This window comes from Pinus tabuliformis, chromosome 4_1, assembly GCF_031772625.1.
Source record: "Pinus tabuliformis cultivar Carrire ecotype Pingquan chromosome 4_1, CPIR1, whole genome shotgun sequence".
NCBI lineage: Eukaryota > Viridiplantae > Streptophyta > Pinopsida > Pinales > Pinaceae > Pinus > Pinus tabuliformis.
In genome coordinates this window covers 754,673,258-754,680,502 of record NC_142303.1, presented here as the reverse complement: position 1 = coordinate 754,680,502, position 7,245 = coordinate 754,673,258, and positions in this window count along the sequence as shown.

Sequence of the window (7,245 nt, the reverse complement as noted above, 5' to 3'; positions counted from 1 at the left end):
AATGGTGCAAGTGCATTTTCCAAAAAATTTTTTTGAATTGATCCAATTGTTGTTGATGTAGATGACAACTTCATTAACTTGATTGCATGTTGATGTAGAATCATCTTTGACAACTTGATTATGTATTGCTACTTCTTGATTGCTTGTAGTTTGTTTGATTACATAAGCTTGAATGGAATTGTTTATGTGCATGCATTGCCTTAATTTGTTGTGTACTTCGTGTGTACCATATTAGAAGGATAGTGTCAAAACTAGACACAAAAAATAAGCAACATCAAGAATCATGCACCATCACAAACGTGCTCACAGTGTACCTAAGATCCCCTTATTCAATTTCGGGCGGATCTAGGACACAGTCACCATCAAAAAGATATGTTTGTTTTTATTAAGTACTGAGTACATCAACCTTTCATCTTTACAACATTTTCGTTGAAACTTCTCAAGCACAAAGTTTGAAAACTTCTTAGAGGTAAATTGGCTTCAAAATACTGGATGTTCATTGACTCAATTGCTCTCAAAATCTCTCTCAAAGTAAAATATTACTTTGGATTACAAGAATAACTTTCTCTAAAAAATTCAGTTATCACTCCAAATACAAAACACTTATAACTCCAAAATTACAAAAAAAATTCACCTCATCACTCCACAAAATCACACCTTATCTCTCCAAAAAAACAAATATTAATGCACCTCTCTTAAAAATTACCTTGTTTCTCAAAAAGAAAATTTTTAATACACCTTATCTCTCCAAAAGCTTTAAAAACACCAACTTTATTACAAAATTAATCCCAATCTTCACCCTTATGACTCCCAAATAAAAATATTTGATCCACTCCAAAAATCACTCAGAATTAAAAAATACGCCTTACCTTCTTGGACTTTTAATTCCCTTTTTAAACTTCCCTTAAAAGACCTTTATGACGTCACATAAAAAAAAAAATGATTTATGAAGTCTTGACAAGGTGTATAAATCTTTGATTTAAAAAATTCGTTGAAGACTCCATGCAAATGTTGGTTCCTTTTTTTTTTCATGCTGGTTCATTCAAGCAAAGATTGGTTCGAAGCTACTTCACCTATTTTTCACACTATTGGCTTTTGGTTCAGCCCAAAACTCCTCTATTTTGGATTTCTTTCACACTATCTTTTTAGCCACAACCGGATTTGATCTCTTTGCACTATGCTCGGAGCAGCTCCACACAGCAGATCATTCCACATGCATTGATTGCATGCTCCACGCAGATTATAGGCTCCACCATGTTCAAAAGGGGCGCCTATCAATTCTCACAAAGGCTTCAAAAAACACCCTTATATTGCTGCTGCGCTTTTCAATTCTTCCACTCAAGTTGCTCCCTCAACGCTGGTCTTCAACACAACTCCTCCAATAGTCTTCTTTGCAATAACGTGAATTTACACAACTTGGTAATTATCTGTTATTAGTACCACATTGGAACGCAACCACATATAACAAGCTCCCTCCATTAACTAGTACCACATTGGAACACAGCCACATATAACACAAGTTCCATTAACACCTCCTATGGTCTCTGAGCTAATTCAGATGGAAGGGAAACTCACAAAAGGCAACCTTTTCCCCAAGGCCGACATATTAAACAAAATTAACACACAAAAAAAAATATCAGAGACATATAATGGTGGAAAATGCCTCAGCCTTACTATATTCCTCTCATAATGGAATGCAATATCCAAATAATAATAATAGTACAAATAAGTACATGAGGAAGTTTGTCTCAAGATAGTACGTCTAACTTGGACACTATGGCTGAGAAAATCTCTCAACCAAACACTAATCTAGGAGCCTAACTAGTTGGAGAGAATCTCTCAACCAACTAAGCCTAAACTGACTCCTAACCATGAGGAACAAACTCAATCTAGAAAGGTAGGATTAAATCCAACTTTCTTCATTTTAATTAATTTAATTATTTTAGACTTATAATTGTTTTAAAAACATGAGAGTGAGGCTAACAATGTTAGGGTTACTCCTTTTAATTTGGTTTGATCTCAATATGGGGGGGACACTTTGTGTTGTGGGTGAAGGAGTTGTTCTTGTGGATAGTTGGGGTACTAGGATCTTTCATAGTTTGGTATGGTCTTGGGGGATTTGGTATCCTATGTCTTTGAACTACCTTGAATTGGATATTTTCTTGAATTTGGTCCATTGGTGTGGTGTTGGGGGGAGGATTTGTTAATCCTGCAGTGAGGGGTTCAAGGGTCTGTAGTTTGTCTAACTTCTTGTTTCGCTGGTCATGGATATTGTACATGTTTTGTTTTCTCTCCTACTTCATTCATCATGCCTCCTCGTTAGAGAATGATGAGTAGGAGGGGTGGTATGGGTAATGTTGGATTTAAGAGAACTCGACCTTTTTCCTTTGACTCTGTTGGAAATTTTTTTGACATTGTTCCACTTGAAGTGAGGAAATAAATTCTTCTTCTAGAGTCAAAAGAAACTAAGGAACGCCCCTACCATTTTGATTCTAAGGTTTAGGTTACAGATGCAGATATGAAAAGGGTCTTAGACCCAGGCATATTTCGTAAGAGGAGACTCCATTTCTTGTACTCTTTGGTTTTGCATCAGCAAATGGATATACTGTTGCGTCTAATTTTCAAAGATAAACAAATTGAAAACTATAATTTATTTTTTGGGTTGGAGGATATCAAATGCATGTTATGAAATCAATGTTTTTGTCTTGATAATGTTGATTCTAGATTGGCTTGGGTGGAAAGTGTTTTGTGTCTAATTTTGCCTCTGGTGACCTTACTGATCCCCCTATAGATCCAACTAATCCACCATTAGATAGTGCACAGTACCTCACTATTATCTCATCTGACCAGGATTAGATATTGAACTCATATGCTTTTTGTTGACATTTTGTTAATTTTGTATCAGTGTTGTAGAGGCTTCTTTCTGGGCTTTCACAACTTGGAATGTTCTGGGTATTTGGTGGTTCAAATGTTATTCCTGAGTTCTTAATTTTTTTGGCGTTAGTGAAACATGCCTCTGAGATATTACTAGTTGGTTCTCTACACATGTTCCTTGTTAGAAGGTGGTCTTGCTTGTGGTTGGTTTCTGGCAGGTGCAATTTTGGTTGGTTTGTCACTGGTTTTTGGTTGCTCCCTACATCTTTTGAGAGCGTTAGCGATAACCTGGTATTCAACTAGTTGATGGTCAAACTCCTCCCTGGCATCTTGGATCCTAGTTATAGGGTGTCTAGAAGGTGGTTAAGGATCACAGTAAAAGTTGTGACTATGGCTATGGCTATGGCACTGGTAAAAGTTATGTTGCTGCGTACACCTCTAGTTTTTTCCTTGGAGATGGAAAATTAAATATTCCTGTACTGGTGTAGCCCCTTCTTCTTGGGTGGAAGGGGAATGGTTTTTCACTTCAATTCATATGTTGTTGTCTCTACCATTGAAACTATTTCACTATTATATGTTGTTGTGAGGAGGAGAATTACACTCCCCTATCTCCGTCTTTTTTTACTATATGGTGTGGATGATCATTGTGTTTTTTTTTGTGTGTTATAATGGTAATCAAGTTGCAATATTTCACCAAAAAAATATTTAAATTAATTAAATGAAAGACAAAATTTGATTTTTATATTAATTACATACTTTAGAACATATTCAAATGAAGTTATTTTGCTTTAAATAAAACAAAAAAATGTAAAATGAATAGTAATGTATCCTAAATTTTCTTTTACTTTTGGTGATTTTTTTTTTTAAATAAATTTTTTTTATTTTATTTTAAAATATTTAAAATAAATGGTTAAATATTTAAATAAATTATTAAGTACATATTGAAGTATTTGAAATAAAATCACTTTGCTTGAAAACATAAAATTGATGACCATGCATCGTGAGCATCCAAAGCTCTTTCTTATTTTAAATTAGTTTTAGTTTATTTTTTAAATAGCGAATCTAAAAAAAATTAGATGTTGTCTTTTGAGGAGATAAAAAAACAATTTTCCTTTGTTTTTTTTGGGGTGTTTAAATTATTTTATTTTACATTTTTTTTATATGGTTAAAAATTTAATTAAAATGAGGGTGTTATTACTTAATTTAAATAAGTGATTTATTTATTTTAAGTATTTAAATTATTTTATTTTAGATGTTTTTTTAATGTTAGATAGTTAATTAATTTTTTTTCAAAGTTGTTTGAGTTTTTTAAAGAATATTTTATATTTGATATGTGGCTTGAGAAATCGTGATTCGTGTGTGACTTATGGGCATCTAAGTTATCAAAATTATTTGGGGATCGCATCGCACCCGGTTTGGGCCACACCAACCCTTAACATGGTTGGACTATTTCCCATAGAGTTTCAAACCAGTAACTGCCACACCAGGGAGAGACTTAACCGTATACCTCATCACCATTTATTCTATGTTCGTAAGAAAAAAAAAATTGTATTTTAAGTAATTTGATTAATTCACGGTTTGGGCCACACCAACCCTTAACATGGTTGGATTTTCTCCCACAGAGTTTCAAACCAGTAACTGTCACATGAGGGAGAGACTTAACAGTGCACCTCATCACCGTTTACATTAGGGAGAGACTTAACAGTACACATCATCACCATTATTCTATGTCCATAAGAAAAAAAATGTAGTATAAGTAATTTGATTAATTCATTTATTTGAATGACATTTAATTGTTTGATTATTTAATTAGTCATTCATGAAAAATAAGAATTTTATAATGATTTTTTTAGGAGGTGAGATATCAGCATCATAAAAGAAAAATAAATAAATAAATTATTATTTAAAATTTTGTTGCATTTACTTTTATCGTCTTAATATGTGTAAATTAATTAATTATATTATAATTAGAAAAATCATAATAACGGTAAGTTTTTTGTTTTTAAATAATATTTAATGATTTAAATTTAAATTTTTTACTCATTGATTAAATATAATAAATAATTGTTCCCTGATGAGGGTGATAGATCATCGCAAAGTGAGGTTTGGGGAGGGTGCCTACCACTCCATCTGTGAGGGCTTCGAGTTGGCGAGCGCCCAAGAGAGTCAAAAAACCGACGATCGCGGTTAAAGGCATGCAGTCATAACGGAAATGTGACAGACGCCCGCGTTTAGTAAAAGCTGACTCGGGTTAGTACATTCGATTAAAGGCGACTCAGAGGTAGATGTTTGTTATATGTGATGAGTCATGCGACGAGAAGTGTGACATGATGTTTGATGGGAGTGTGCAATGGGCGACCCAAGTTGGTCGTTCAGGCGGGCACGTGCCCGGGCGAGGCACTGATGGGCGAGGCGATACAGTTGGTGGTTGGGCACGCCCACACTAGACGGGCGATCCATGGAGCAACCCTTAGACTGAGTGGTGGTTGAACATATGTGCAATTGTAGTATGGAGATTGGGCGAGCGGGGTGCTAGGCCGACCCGAGTGGCAACAACTTATACGATGGAGGGCAGCGACATATCATTTGGAGGTTGGGCCGACGAGTGTATTGAGCGGGCTGACCTGCACTTACGCACTTGGGCTGATGTGTGGGGAGGCGAAGTGACATGGCGTTTGGGGTGCCATGGTCAAAATGGCACTTGTATATATTAAGGAGAGTTTGAGTCATTTGAACCAATCAACTCAGACTTGGAGACATCGCAAAATAGAAGTGCAAGAAGGGTCGAATGAGAAAGGGAAGCGAAGAACCACAGAAGCAACAGGCAGCCAGTTTGGGTCGAGTTTGTACAATGCATTCCGCAGTTGGGTGGGGTCGGGCGGAAAAGACGCACAATGTGCAAGCCATGTGCATGTGCTGACGGGTGAGTTGAATAGTAGTAATGCAAACACTTTAGCGAATGGTCTGAACGGTTCACGGTTTAGGTAGTACGTTGGGTTGTGACAAGTGTGGGTTGCATGTAGAAATGGGTGGGCAACGCAATAAACACCACTTGAGAAGTTGAAAATTGTGTGCCGAATGCGGGCAGAGTTGAACGAGGGCAACACAAGTTGTGCCAACGACAAAATTGGGGTTTTCGGTGTGGATAAGCGGCGGCACGAGCTGCGCGACTTGGGCACGATTGCTTGGTGGACTTTGGTAAGTTGTCTAAGTGTGCAAGCCGAATGGTTGGCTGCACGGCTTCGCTATAAAATTGAACATTTTGTAAATTAGTGAAGTTTTATGATAAACTGAATTAGGCAGACTTTACGAGAGTTGTCCCTCTCAAGTATATATGGGTGTACTTGTGGTGGTATTGGAACTTCTGTTGCATATTAATGAAATATAATTGAAGAAGATAATTTTTGATGAATGTTTATTCCACTGCATTGTTGAAAACTTATTGGAAAATTAACTAAGTGTTGTGTTAGGCGTAGTCCGTACACTTAAGTATTGGTGAAAAGAAAAAATGTAGTGGTCTTGCACCCGCCTATGTGTGATTTAAAGACTGCCATCGGGATAGGGGCATGACACCATCGACCTCGATGACAGCTAAAGTTAGGCAGCATGACATACCCCATTCATGCAAGAGCGTGTGAGTTTATTTTAAGGTAGGTGAGCAATGTTTAATACTCGCAGCAAGAAGATTGGGGTGGTGGTAGTGACATTGATTCAGGGCATGGCCCATGTGGTACTAGCCTTGTGGACTCTATTTGGGAAATTGTCGAGATAGAAGGTGAGTTTGATTGGTTCTAGTTCACAAAGGAGTTATTCTGGGGAAAATTGTCTAATTTAACAGCTTGAGGGGGTTTTTGTGGTGGTTTAGTCGCCCTAGCATGAGGATAGCTTGGGACCATAGTTTAAAGAGTGGCACTGTTGTTTTACTATGCTAGGTAGTGAGGAACTCAATGCTTTCGGTGGTTTGCTATATGATGGAGAGATAAATGGAGACATTATTGGGGTTTTGGGACTGGAGGAAGGTATGTAAACTTGGCTTCTCTACTTGAAACTTATGTGAATTTATTGTTGTTTCTAGCTTCGACCCGTGCACTTGGGAACCATGGCTTTTCATGTAAATTACAATGGTATTTTCATTTTGGGTATAGTGTGGGAAACTAGAGGTTGAATCTTCTGTCTATGTTTCAAGGGGTTCGGCGGGCGGGGTAGGGGGAAGCTCTTTACCCTACCAGGTTGAATATATGGCATGAAAATTGTTGATGTGGACTCTGTGTTAGTCCTTGTGGGGTCTCGTAATTTCTTTAGTGTCTCAATCCTAGTTCCATGGTTAATTGAGCGTGGATGTTGGTTATTTCAATTATTAGACGAACAATC